Genomic DNA, 14750 nt, shown 5'->3' on the forward strand with positions numbered 1-14750 from the left:
CTTGTGCCTGTCTCTGGAGCTCTGTTAAGCAGCGCTCTTAATCCCCTTTACTCACGCACCAGGAAAGACACAAAGAGGCAAGAAAAAGTCTCTTGCCTCTTCGCAGCTCCAGACTTCTCCTGGACTCCCTCCTGGCTAGCTGTGGTGCACTAACCCCTTCAGGCTGTGTTCAAGCTGTCAGTACTCTCCTGAAGCCCGAGCCTCAGCTCCCAGCCCCCGCCCCCCCGGCAGGTGAGCAGACAAGCCTCTCGGCCTGGTGAGTGCCGGTTAGCACCAATCCTCTGTGTGGGAATCTCTCCGCTTTGCCCTCCACATCCCTGTGGCTGCGCTCTCCTCCGTGGCTCCGAAGCTTTTCCCCCCTCCACCTCCCACAGTCTCTGCCCACGAAGGGGCTGTGTGGAAACCTTTCCTCCTTCACAGCTCCCTCCCAGAGGTGCAGATCCTGTCCCTATTCTTTTGTCTCTGTTTTTTCTTTTTTCTTTTGCCCTACCCAGGTACGTGGGGAGTTTCTTGCCTTTTGGGAGGTCTTCTGCCAGTGTTTAGTAGGTGTTCTGTAGGAGCAGTTCCACGTGTAGATGTATTTCTGGTGTATCTGTGGGGAGAAAGGTGATCTCCGTGTCTTATTCTTCTGCCATCTTCCTCAACTCCTCCCTCCTCCTATTATGTCTTGAAGTTTGGTAATGTGAGCCCTTCAACTTTGTTCTTCTTGATTCAGTATTGTGGATTCTCTGTCTTTTGCTTTTCCCTATAAATTTTAGAATTAGTTACCAAAAACAGCTTGCTGGGACTCTGGGATTTCAGCAACTCTATAGAACAAGTTGGGAAGAACTGACATCTTAACAATTATGGAACTTCTAATGCAGGAGTTTTGACTCTCCATTTATCTAGATCTTTTTTTGATTTATCTTACCAGTGTTTTATAGTTTTCCACATACAGATCCTGTCCATATTTTTTTGATTTACAGCTAAGTACTTCCTTTTTAGGTGCTATTGTATATGGTGTGTTTAAAATGTTTTAAATTTCAATTGTTTGTTTGCTTATGTAAAGGAAAGCAGTTGAGTTTTGTACACTGAGCTTGTATCCTGTAACCTTGCTGTATACCCCCTTATTAATGCCAAGGGTTTGTTTTTTATAACATGGTAGAGTTTCTACATAGACATGTAATCTGTGTAACTTTTATTCTTTTTCTTTTCTTTTGCACTGGGATTTCTATTATAATATTGAATGTATGTAGTAAGAGATGGCATCTTTTTTTGGTCCAAAACTTAGGAAGCAAGTATTCAGTGTCTTATACTGTTAGCTATAGGGGTTCTTTAATATATCCTTCCCTGGTTAAGGAAGTTCCCTTTCATTCTAATTTTTAAAAATCCTAAATGGGTGCTGCATTTTGTTAAATGAGAAGATGGTTTTATTCAGTCTGCTAAAATAGTGAAGTTGATTGATTTATGATATCAAACTGTCCTTGACTCCCTGGAATGAACTCTGCTCAGTAGTGCTGTATTATCCTTTTCATATGTTGCTGGAGTCCATTTACTTGTATTGTGTTAAAAATCTTTTGTCTACGTTTATGAGCTATATGGGCCTGTAGTTTTCTTTCTCGTAGTGTCTTTACCAAGTTTTTGTTTTAGGGTAATGATGGCCTCATAAAATGAGATGTGTTCCCTCATGAAGAGCAAATTTTAAAGATATTGTGGAGTATTGGTATCATTTTTTCTTTAAAAGTGTGGTTGAATTCACCAGTTAAATCACCTGAACCTGGTGATTTCACTTTTGAAAGGCTGTAAATGATGAACTCAATTTCTTTAATAGCTGTGGTACCATTCAGATTATCTATGTCTCTCCTTAAGTGAGATTTGGTAATTTTTGTAATTTAAGACATTAGATCATTTTATCTAAGTTATCAAATTTGTGGGCATAGAGTTGTTCATAGTACTTCTTTTTATCCTTTTAATGTCCTTGGGAGTAGTGTGACCCCTGCCTCATTCCTGATATTTGTAATTTGTATCATCTTTTTCAGATTGAGCTGTGTAGAGCCTGAACAATTTTTATTAATCTTTTCAAATAAGTACTTATTGGTTTCATTCATTTTCTCTGTGTTTTCCTAGTTTAACTTCTGTTGCCTTCTCCTCTAGTTTTTATAATTTGTTTCCTCTGCTTGCTTTAGGGTCAATTTGTTCTTCTTACTGTAGTTTTCTTAGATGGAGATTTAGGTAATCAATTGCAAATCTGTCTTCTTTTCTAATATATGTGCTTAATGCTATAACTCTCCCTCTCAGCACATTTTGATGTTATATTTTCATTTAGTTTAAAATTTCTTTAAAACTTATTTGACCTAGTGATTACCTAGAAGTGTGCTGTTTAATATCCAAATATTTGGGAATTTTCCAGCTATATCTTTCTGTTAGTGATTTCTAACAGAAAGGTTAGAAATCACTAACCTTTAGTGGTTAGAAATCACTAAACCAGGTTTGATGCTGTGGTAATCTGAGAGCATACTCTACATGACTTCTATTCTTTTAAAAATGTTAAGGTGTATGTTGTGGCCTAGTGTATCGTTCTTTCTATTTTGGTGACTACTTCACGTGTTCTTGAGAAGGATGTGTGTTCTCCTCTTGTTTGATGGAGTATTCTACTTACGTCAATTTGATCAAATTGATTTATAGTGTTGTCCAGGTCACTTACGTCTTTACTGATTTTTCGCCTGCCTAACCTAATCTATCAATTACCGACAGAGTTGTGTTGAAGTCTCCATAGTCTCATGCATTTTGATGCTCTTTGGTTAGTTACATACATGTTTATGATTTTTCATGTGTTCTTGGAGAACTGACTTCCCTCTATCATTATCCTTCTTCAATCCCTGACAATCTGTTTCATCTGAAATTAATATAGTTACTGCAGCTTAATTTTGATTAATGTTAGCCTGTTATATCATTCACCATTGCTTTACTTTAGCTGGAGTCTTTACATTTAAAGTGGCTTTCTTCTAGATGGCACATTTTTCCTCTGGTCTGACAATTGTGGACTTTGTTTATATTTAAAGTGATTATTGATATAGTTTGATTAAAATCTGCCATCTTTGAAACTATATTCTAAACAGTACATTTGTTCTTTCCTTCTTTTTACCTCCTGTTTCTCTGTCTCCTTTGGTTTTAATTAAGAATTTTATATGATTCTTTTATCTCCTCTTGATGTATCATATTTCCTTTTAAAGTGTCTTTAGTGATTTTCTTAGGGTTCACAATACATAGATTACAAACAATCTAAATCGACTTTCAAATAACATTATACAACTTCATGTATAGTACAGGGACCATATAACAGAGTATTCTCGATTCCTCCAACCATCCTTTGTGACATTTCTCTAATACATTTCACTTACTGATATGCTACAGTTACCCAATACCTTGTTCCTTTATTGCTTTGAACAAAAAGATGTCTTTTAGATGAATGAAGAATAATAAAATATTTACCTCTATTCCTTCTCTGACAGACACTCTTCCTTTCCTTAGGTAGATCCAAGTTCTTAAGGTAGATAATTTCCATCTGCCTGAAGAAAGTTTTAGTTTTTTAATAGGACTGTGCTGCTGGTAACAAGTTCGCTATGTTTTTGTCTGAGAAAGTCTCTGTCTCCTTTACTTTAAAAAAATACTTTTGCTAGACATTGCATTGAATTCTATGTTGGCCATTTTCTTTCAACATTTTACAGTATTCTCCTTTTGCTTGCATGGATTCTGATGAGAACTTTGCTGTGTTCTTACCCTTGTTCCTATATTGGGAAGGTTTCTTTCCCTCTTTAGTTTCTTTCAGGATTTTCTTTGTCTCTGGTTTTCTACAGGTGAAGATAATACATCTAGGTGTGGTTGTTTTTGGTATTTATCTTACTCGGTGTTCTCTGAGCTTCTGAAAATTGTGGTTTGGTGTCTGTCAATAACTTTGGTACCATCTCAGCAATGATTACCTCCCTCAAACATTTCTTCTTCTGCCCTATTCTCTCTTTCTAAGTCTACTTATGAGCCACCCAAAGCGTTAACTCTGTTTTTGATTTCTAACATTTACTTTTGAAATCTCCACAACTCTGCTGACATTACCCATTTGATCTTGCATGCTGCCTATTTTTTAATTAACATATTATTAATCATGGTTATATTCCAAATGCCTTATCTCTTATGATGATTGCTTTTTCTCCCCAAACTGCCTTTCAGTATGCCTTTTAATAAAAAAGTAAAAGTTGTCATGTATCAATAGTACCTACAGGTAAATAGACCTTTTAGGGGCAGGATTTATGGTAATCTGGATATGAGCTGGACTGCTTTAATGTTTGCTATAGCTACAGAGGAATGTGGAGTCTCTACTACCTAGTGTCATTATTTGTTTCCTCTTTAGGCTTTAAGGCTTTTCTTTGTCCTATTCATACTTCTCAGAGGGGGGGCTATGTTTGTTGGGTGCAGAGGAGGTAAGAAATAGTCTTTGAGTGGAGATTTGTCTCAGAGTGGCCTTCCCAACTGTTTCTGTCCCTCTTCAAGGTACATAGCTCCTCCCATCTTCCTTGTACCAAGTTCCCAGTATATTTCCTTGAAGTTCTGTCCCCTGTTAACTTTGTCTTTCTGCTCTTAGGTGAAATACAAATGCTAGAAGGGACTACAAGGGGAAGGAAATCTCTTTCCCCAGGTGAGATAAGTCAGTCTTTGTTATAGAGAAGAAAATGAGAGGATTACCCTTGCTGCTTTCCCCCTTCCTTTGTCAGAGCCGCAGGAGATTTTTCTTGAATCCATACTGTGCAAAGCTGTAGGGTTCCTAGAAGGAAAGCCCAAAACAGTGTAAGTGATTGCAGTCCCCAGGAATGTGTCGGGATCAAGCTAGTTAGCACTCAGCTTACAGCAACTTGTCAAGATTACTACTAAACGAAGTGTTTATACAACTTGTGGCTTCCCCTCCAGGTAAACAAATTTCTAGTGCTGTATTTCTCTGGATGCACCAATCTCTCTGATTTTAGAGGGACAGTTTTCCCTGTGGCCCCAGTTCTTTGATAGGCTCAAGAACTTTTTTCTTGCACTGCCAAGAGCGATGACTTGTAAGCTCTTTTACATGTTAGAGCTGAAATAGATAAACCCATGTCTATCAACTGGGAACGGGAAAAATTAGATGTGCTTCATTTCAAGCCTAGAGACCCACATAATTTGCACAAATAGAAATAGGTACATTGAACAATTAAACAACTTTATATGAGATGATAAACAATACTTTAAAACCCAATAAATACATAATGTAATACAGATTAGTGGACTCTACATGGAATGAAAAGTTTAGAGTAAGTGGTGTTCGGTGGAGAAGAAGGCCAGGGCTTGCTCTTTGGAAGGTGCATTCATCATTCTGCACCTCTTTCTTAGTTAACAATTGGAGTTTATGTTTTTACCATGCACTCAAAAATAGCAATCTAGGAAAAATAAAGGGTAAGTCTAGAAACATATGGAAAAAGTGCACAGACTGAAGAAGCAACTCTTCATCCTTCTCACTTGGCATAAATTCACCAATAAAAATGCTGTGGCTCATTGAACCATGACCTGCAGTTTAAATTTGTTTCATATGATATTCTCTGACTAGAAAGTGTGTCTAGTAAATTGGTGAAGGACTCTGCTTGAAAATGTAACATCTTAGAAAACACCACGTCTCAGAGGGCATCTACTTAGTGTGTTTTTAGGTGATGTCATTATGCTGAAACAAAAAAAGAGTGGTGTCCAAAAAATGGTATACTAAAGGGTATACTATTTCAAGAGCTGTTATGGTCCAACATCATTAACTGAGCAGTCCCTATGTGAGGTAATTCTGTAACTTGCTGTAGTTTTTATTTCATTTAAAGTCTGGAATCAGCTAACGAGTAACGTGTCATCCAGACCAATGTAAAAATTTCACATGCTTTCAGTTTTCTTCCCCTCGACTCTGCCCCAACGTCCATGTGGAAAATGCCTAGAAGATTAGTTCATATTATTGTTAAGATTCCTTTCTTTTCATAACAAATACTTATTTAGGCCTAGCAACGAGGAGTTCTCACTTCTGTTAACTGTATCTTCACACATACTCCTGCTTCTTTCTGGATTGACTATTTTTCCTGATGTAATTCAGCCTCTAAAAAGTAGGTGTTTTCAGACACAGCCTATAAACTCTAGAACTTCTGAGTTCAAGCTCACCCTTACCTGACCAGTATCTGGGGGCATAGAATTCTAAAATCAAAGAATTTCCATCTGTACTTTGCAAGCGTTCCACTGCCTTCTTGTTGCCAATACTGTTGTTGACAAACCTAGTGTTGTTACCTGAATTCCTAAAACCTGTTCTGAGGCAAAGATGTGAATACGTAGATTTTTCTCTTTACTGACAATGCCCTGAGGTGTATACACAATGCGTCAATATAGTTTGGGTGCTGTTGTGTTACTTTATTTTTTTTAATTAATTTTTGGCTGCGTTGGGTCTTCATTGCTGTGCGGGGGGCTTCTCCTGTTGGAGAGCACAGGCTCTAGGCGTGCAGGCTCAGTAGTTGTGGCACACAGGCTTAGTTGCTCCACGGCATGTGGGATCTTCCCGGAACAGGGATCGTGTCCCCTGCATTCTTGACCACTGCACCACCAGGGAAGCCCTGTTGTGTTACTCTCATTGCTTTTCATTCATTCTCTCTCTATTCTTTTCTCCAAAACATAATACATATTATGTTGGGACTTCTAGCCATAAAATGTTCTTTATAAGTCCTTTATCAGATATATGTGACTGACTGACTGCAAATATTTTCTACCACTCTGTGGCCTGTCTCTTCATTTTTTAGAAGAGCAGAAGTCCTTAACTTGGATAAAGTCGGTTTCTCCTTTTGGTAAGAAAGCTTTTCTCCTACAGTTTATTCTAGAAATTTTATAGTTTTAGGTATTATATTTAGATCCAGACTTTAATTTTTTGTAAATATTGCAAGACATGAATTTGTTGTCTTTCATTTTTTTGAATATCGATATCAACTTTTTTCAGCATTTGTTGAAACAGCTATTTATTCTCCATCAAGTAATTTTTCCTTCTTTGTTGAAAGTCAACTAACCATATCTATTTCTAGTTTCTCTATTCTAGTCTATTGTTCATTTATCTTGACTCTAACATCACAGTTTTTGATTACTGTAGCTTTAGAACAACTCTTGAAGTCAGCTAGTATAATCCCTCCAACTTTTTAAACAAAGTCTTCTAAAGTTGTTTTAGCATTTCTAGGTCCTTTACGTTTGCATAAGAATTTTAGCAACAGCTTTTCAATATCTACCAAAAAGCCTTTTGGAAGTTTGCTTGGAATTGCACTGCACTGACAGTACACTATGGCAACAACTGATAATATACCTCACCACTTACTTACTTATGTCTTTTTCACTTAGTAGGAAGAAAACTTCCTCAACCTGATGAAAAACCTACAGCTGACATCATCCATAAGGCTAAATGCTTTATGTCCATGATAGGAAAGAAACAAGGATGTCTGCTCTCACCAGCTCAATATTTAATTTTGTGTGGGAGATCTTAACTAGTGCAATAAGGTAAGAAAAAATAAGTAAAATGAACAGATTGAAAAGGAATGAAGAAGACTATACATATTTGTAGATAACATGATCATTTAAGTAGAAAATCCAAGGAATCTACAAGAAACTGTGCAAACTGATGAGTGGTTTTAGTAAGATGGCAGGACACGGTGTTTATACACAATTGATAGTATTTCTATATACTATACTAGCAACTTATAATTGGATTAAATAAAAATACCATTTGCAATATCATAAACACGAAATATTTACAGATGAATATAAGACAATCTGTACAAGAGGTGTATGTTGAAAACTGCAAAATATTACTGAGAGAATGTCAAATTTTACAAAATTAATGTGGTGCCTCAATGCAATCAAAATCCCAAGAGATTTTGACAATTTGATTCTAAAATTTATGGAAGTGGAAAGGCCAGGATAGTCAAGGCTATTTTGAAAGTGTTGATCCTTGGAGTGTAAAACTAGTTAGCAAGACTTTATAGTAAGCTACAGTAATTAAAACAGTGTGATAGACATATACTTTAATGGAATAGACAGTCCAGAAATAGTATTGCACCCATATGATTGATTTTGAACAAATCTGCCAAGGAAATACAATGGGAGCAAGACAATTCTTTTCAACAAATTGTGCTGAAACAACTGGGCCTCATATTGAAAAAATAAACCTCAACCCTAATCTCACACCATGTACAGTGAATAACTCACTCATCATGGATCACAGATCTAAAACTGATAACTAAAAATTTCTAGAAAAATTTAATGAAGAAATCTTAGTGGCCTGGAGTTAGAGCTTTCTTGATATGATTCATGCTTGTTTTGTGTCCTAAGAAAAAAACTGAAGTAGTTTCACGAAAATTTAAGAAACACTGCAATAAAACCTACATAAGGAGGCCAAAGACATGTACTTTGAAAACTGTAAGAAACTAATGAAGAAGACACAAACATATGGAAAGATATACTGTGTTCTTATATTGAAAGAATATTGTTACAATAACCATACCACCCAAGGCAATCTACAGATCCAGTGCAATCGCTATGAAATTACTAATGGCATTATTCACAGAACAAAAAATTTTACAATTTGTATGGAAACACAAAAGACCCCAAATAGCAATCTTGAGGAAGAAGAGAGCTGGAGGACTCAAGCTTCCTGACTTCAGACTATACTACAAAGCTACAGTGAGCAAAACAATATGATACTGGCACAAAAACAGAAATATAAATCCATGGAACAGGATGGAAAGCCCAGAAATAAACCCATGCACCTATGGTCAATTAATCTACAACAAAGGAGGCAAGAATATACAAGAGGAATATTGTATACAAGAATATACAAGAGGAAAGACAGCCTCTTCAATAAGTGGTGCTGGGAAAACTGGACAGCTGCATGTAAAAGGATGAAATTAGAACATTCTTTAATACCATACACAAATCAGTTTAAGACCTAAATGGAAGACCAGATACTATAAAACTCCTAGAGGAAAACACAGGCAGAGCACTCTTTGACATAAATCGCAGCAAGATCTTTTTCAGTCCATCTCCTAGAGTAATGGAAATAAAAACAAAGCTAAACAAATGGGACCTAGTTAAACTTAAAAGCTTCTGCACAGTAAAGGAAACCATCAACAAAATGAAAAGACAACCTACGGGATGCAAGAAAATATTTGCAAACAATGCAACTGACTGACAAGGGATTAATCTACAAACAGTACATGCAGGTCAATATCAAAAAAAAACAACCCAGTCAAAAAAACGGGCAGAAGTCCTAAGTAGACATTTCACCAAAGAAGAAACACAGATAGCCAAAAAGCACATGAAAAGATGCTCAACATCACTAATTATTAGAGAAATGTAAGTCAAAACTGCAGCTACTTCACACCAGTCAGAATGGCCATCATCAAGAAGTCTACAAACAATAAATGATGGAGAGGGTGTGGAGAAAAGGAAACCCTCCTATGCTGATTTGGGGAATGTAAATTGGTACAGCCACTACAGAGAACAGTATGAATAGAGCTACCATATGATCCAGCAGTCCCACTCCTGGGCATATATCCAGAGAAGACCATGGTTCACATGCACCCCAATGTTCACTGCAGTGCTGTTTACAATAGCCAAGACATGGAAGCAACCTAAATGTCCATCGACAGATGAATGGATAAAGAAGATGTGGTGTATGTGTATATATATATATATATATATATATGTATACACACACGCTTATACACATACCTACATATGTATGTATATGTGCACACACAATGGAATATTACTCAGGCATAAAAAAATAATGTCATTTGCAGCAACATGGTTGGATCTAGAGATTATCATACTAAGTGAAGTCAGTCAGAGATAGTCAAATATGATATCACTTATATTTGGAATCTAAAAAGGTGATACACCTGCAAGCTGTGTGGCATGGCCAAAAATAAATTAATAATAAAATACAAAATAATGGCTATAAAAAAATCACACTACTATATATAAAATCAACAAGGACCTACTGATAGCACAGGGAACTCTGCTCGGTATTCTGTAATACCCTATATGGGAAAAGAACCTGAAAAAGAATGGATAGATGTATAACCGATTCGCCTTGCTATACACCTGAAACCTACACAACATTGTGAATCAACTATACCCCAATATAAAATAAAAATCAAATTTTAAAAAAATACATAATATGCCTTATACTTCTTTTAGAGACAGTGAAGTTTTGGTGAAAGAATAAACACATAGATCAGTGGAAGAGAATAAAGATACCACATAATCACCTGATTTTTGACAAAGGTGCAAAGGCAGTTCAATGGGGAAAGGGTAGTCTTTCCAATAAATAGTACTGAAACAAAGGGACATCTCTCTTTACACATAGACACCTCAAGAAGAAAACTAGTATGATATACATTGGTTATGACCTTTTAGGTACAAAAACCAAAAGAATGATCCATGAAAAAGTGGCTAAGCTGGATGTTATTAAAATTAAAAACGTGCTCTGTGAAATACATTGTTAAGAGAATGAAAAGCCACAGACTGCTAGAAAATATCTGCAAATCACATATCTGATAAAGGACTTGTATCCAGAATGTACAAAGAATTCTTAAAACTCAGCAATAAAAAATAAGCCAATTTAAAAAGAGTAAAGTATCAAGCACATCAGCAAAGCGGATATACAAATGGCAAACAAGCATATGGAACGACACTTAACAGCATATGTCATTAGGGAAATGCAAATTCAGATAGCTGTCAGATACCACTATCAAAACAAGAATGAGATATCACTACACACCTATTACGATAGATGAAACAAAAACCCCAAAACAAAGTCTGACAACTAAATGCTGGTGAGAACGTGGAGCAACAGGAACTCTCATTCATTGGAAACAAGTTGGAAGGTTTCTTTGTTTTTTAAACAAAGCATATTTGAATTGTGGTAAAATATACATAACATGAAATTTACCATTTTAACAATTTTAAGTGTATAGTTCAGTGGCATTAATTGAGGATATTCACATTATTATGCAACCATCACCACCATTCATCTCCAGAACTTTTTTCATCTTCCCAAACTGAAACTCTGTATCCATTAAACGTTTATTCCCTGTTCCTCCCTCCCACAAATATCATTCTCCAAGAAAAAAAAGTAGGGCTTCCAGGAGAAATGACAGCTTTAAAAGCCAAGGCAAGGATATGCGGGATGAGCCTGGAGCATCTTACAGTGTCAGAAAGTAAGGAAAACAAAACAAAACAAAAACCAGTAGGGTATGTCAGAGGGACACAGGAGCCAACTGAAAGAGCTCCCAATGTCCAAAACTGAAACCTTGAGCAATAAAATAAATAACATGTATTAGAATATAACCCAATGTATAAATCTAAACCTAAATATCTGAGTCTATAGTGATGTAATAAATAATAAGAATAGGCAAATCTCCCATACAGAAGAATTCCTGACAATTTATGTAGTTACTCTCTCATCAAATAGGTGGAGCATAATTCCCCACTCCCTTAATTGTGGGAGGGATTGACTTCCTTCTAAATATAGTACAGAAAAGTGAGGGGAGTAACTTTACAGTGGAGAAAGTTGACAAACACTACCTCAGCCATGTGATCAAGTTTAACATCTTGAGTGATAAATAATATGGGTAGAATATGCACTTAATATGATGTGAAAATGCTATCACTTTACGAACCCTGTGGTCTTCCAAGAACCGGCAAGCCCAATGCAATCAAGAAAAAGAAAAAAAAAAATCAGACAAACCCAACTTGAGAAGCATGCTACTCAATACCTGACCTGTATTCCCCTGAAGTGTCAAAGTCATGAAAAATAAGAAATACTTGAGAAATTGTCATACTTTAAAGAGCTCTAAGGAGTCATTAGGACCAAAGGTAGTGTTCTATTCTAGATGGAATCCTGGGACAGAAAAGGGACATTAGGTAAACACTAAGTAAATCTGAATAGTTTGGACTTTAGTTACCAATCATGAGTCAACATTGGTTAATCAGTTTCGACAAATATACTAAAGTAAGACAGTTCCGCTCTAGAACATGAATGATTAAGGTCTTTAAAACATGATATATTAATACTATCTTTCCGTATTCAACCCCCAGAAGTTCAATAAATGCAGTAAACTATCAAAAATAAATGATCTCTTCTTTCTTTCAGAATCCCATTTCTCATTTCCTCAAGGTCCAGTCCTCACAAGCCAGGACTATTCAAGCACATCCCAAACCCATATAGTCATTCGTACTGTGACCCAGTGAAACGGAGCTATTGGTTTCCCTACAAGTTTTCCTTCTGTAGATCTTTGTGAAAGCTTGAACATCAAGCTTTGTCAAATGACTCTGATTCTTCACCATATCTGTATCTTGTTCAGTGGAGAACATGCAGTCCTGGAGCTGATTCTAGAATCCATTTCAAAAATAAGGGAAGAGAGAGAGAAAGTGACTCCAAGCAAAATGTCCCTGACATTTCTTCATTCCAAGAGGGTGTTTTTACCATAAGAAGGAATCATAGATTACTGGAGTTGGAAAAAGCCATGAATAAGATCCTTGTACTGGATGTAGAGATCAAGCCCCATAGAGATTAAATGACTTGCCCAAGGTCACAGTTTGTTAGTCTCTTAGAAGAAATAATACATTTTTCTAAAATAGGATGCTTCTCACATTTTAGTCTTTTACTCTCCTTAGCAAATTTAACCTTTTCCATGCAGCTGTTGAGATAACCTACTGGGTGTATAAGCTACATCAACACAAGGCACGTATCTCAGAAAATGCCCCCAGACTGCCTCCCTTTTCATTATTGAAAACCACGAGATGAAACTCTTTAATAACCCACTGCACAAGAGGACCATTACTGTCAGCATATACCATTCAGCCATATATTATAGCTTTTTACTTCTCCACACAAAATTGCCTTGAAATTTACATTTGCTATAAAGGATTCAAGTCCATCACCGTTAATTTCCCTCTACAAATTATGTTTAATTATCACCTCTTTCCACCTATAAAGAAGCCCCTCTTGTACTTCTGTCTCCATATAGCTCTCAAGAAGTGTTTCCTCAGCATGAATCTTTGATGGTGCTTTTATATCCCTTACATGCCCTTCCTTCTCAAGCTCACACAGCCCACTTAGAGATATGGAAATGAACGGCTTGCCTGGCGCCTCATTTCCTTCATACATATGAAATCTGGTCTCCCTAAGCAGGAGAAAAAGAGGAACATTTTCCAGCTTTCGCCTGTGGACAGTTAGGCTAGAAACATCCCATTCTAGGATTCAGAGAAGCTTTGAAAGGCTATCCATGATTGATTGCTTAACAGGTCATATACTACATCTAATCTTTCTGATGCTTCAAGCATCATCTTTATTCTCTCCCTCAGTTGTGGAGCCCTAGAAGATATCAGTTTAAGGGAAATATTGAGAAATCCCAAAATTATATTTTACTCTTTTTTCCATTTAATTTCTATGCTTCCTTAGTACCATATAAAGAGCATGGTCTTCAGAGTCAAAAATGTTAGCAGTCAAATCATAACTCTACCAAAAATTTACGTAACTTCAAGCAAATCGCTTATCTCTGAGTCCCTGTTCTCTCAACCTTAAACATAAAGCTATTTTAAGTTTAACTAAGATTAGCATGTATTATGCTTGGCACATTCAAGGAATTCAAATGTTAATTATCCCCTTCCAGATTCAATGAAGCAGTATTTTTGTCTATAATCTACTGTCTGCAGCTGATGGAAACTCAACTCAAACTAGCTGAAGCTAAAATGGAATTCACTGACTCACATAACCAGGAAGTCCTGGCATGTCTCTGGCTCTGGACATAGCTGGATTAAACTTCCCAATGTCGCCATGGCTCTGGACTCTGTTTATCTCTGCTTGGAGTTGCTCTGAACATAAGCACTGACCAAATGACTGGCAAAATAGCTAGTATAAGTTAAAGATCTTCAGCCCCCTCTCTTAGTAGACCCTCAGTGAAGAAAACTGTCTCCTACTATTTACATATCAAGTTCAGGGAAGATTCTAACTGGCCTTGCTTGAATCATGTGCCTGCCTCCCAGTCACTGTGACCATTGGGAAGGCACTACTCAGTTTGGCCACCCTGGCTAAGGACCTACCATTGTGGTAGAGAACAAAGTGCCATGATTTATAGTCATAGGATTAAATGGAGTGAGGGATCCTCAAGAAACCAGAAGGACAATTAAAATAATACTGGGAGAAAAAATTTAAATAAATGACAACTATAGCTTCCAGTGTGCATTTTTGTCAATCAATAAATAAGTTCTTGGTTTCTTTATTCATAACTAGATTTTCTTTTGCACTCGAGATTGTCTTGTATGGGGACCTGTAGTCTATGTCAGGGATTAGCAAACTACAACCCAGAGACCAAATGTGGCCCACTGCTTGATCTGTAAATAAAGGTTTATTGAAACACAGCCACACTCTTTCCTTAATGTATTGTCCATGGTTGCTGTGACACTACATTATCAGGGTGCAGTAGTTGCAACAGAGTTCATAGAGACTGCAAGGCCTGAAATATTTACTATCTCATTCCTTTCAGAAAAAAGTTTGCCAACCCCTGATCTATGTTACAATAACAAGATAATGAGAGAGGCAAAAAAAAAAAAAAAAAAAGGAAACAAAGAAAGCTTACTTAGAATATTTGTTTGGATTCTGGAGAAGATGGCAGAAGAGTAAGAGGCAG

The 14750-nt window shown here is 36.7% G+C and overlaps 1 long non-coding RNA gene across 1 annotated transcript; it reads left to right on the plus strand.

Annotated features, from left to right (window-relative positions):
* Window positions 1-6768: 6768 nt before the first annotated feature.
* Window positions 6769-14448, plus strand: LOC132507010 (uncharacterized). The gene is made up of 3 exons (XR_009535997.1): window positions 6769-6857; window positions 7396-7551; window positions 12212-14448. It is a non-coding gene; the product is annotated as an uncharacterized LOC132507010 (long non-coding RNA).
* Window positions 14449-14750: the final 302 nt, after the last annotated feature.

This window comes from Lagenorhynchus albirostris, chromosome 16 (assembly GCF_949774975.1).
Source record: "Lagenorhynchus albirostris chromosome 16, mLagAlb1.1, whole genome shotgun sequence".
NCBI classification, from domain to species: Eukaryota; Metazoa; Chordata; class Mammalia; order Artiodactyla; family Delphinidae; genus Lagenorhynchus; species Lagenorhynchus albirostris.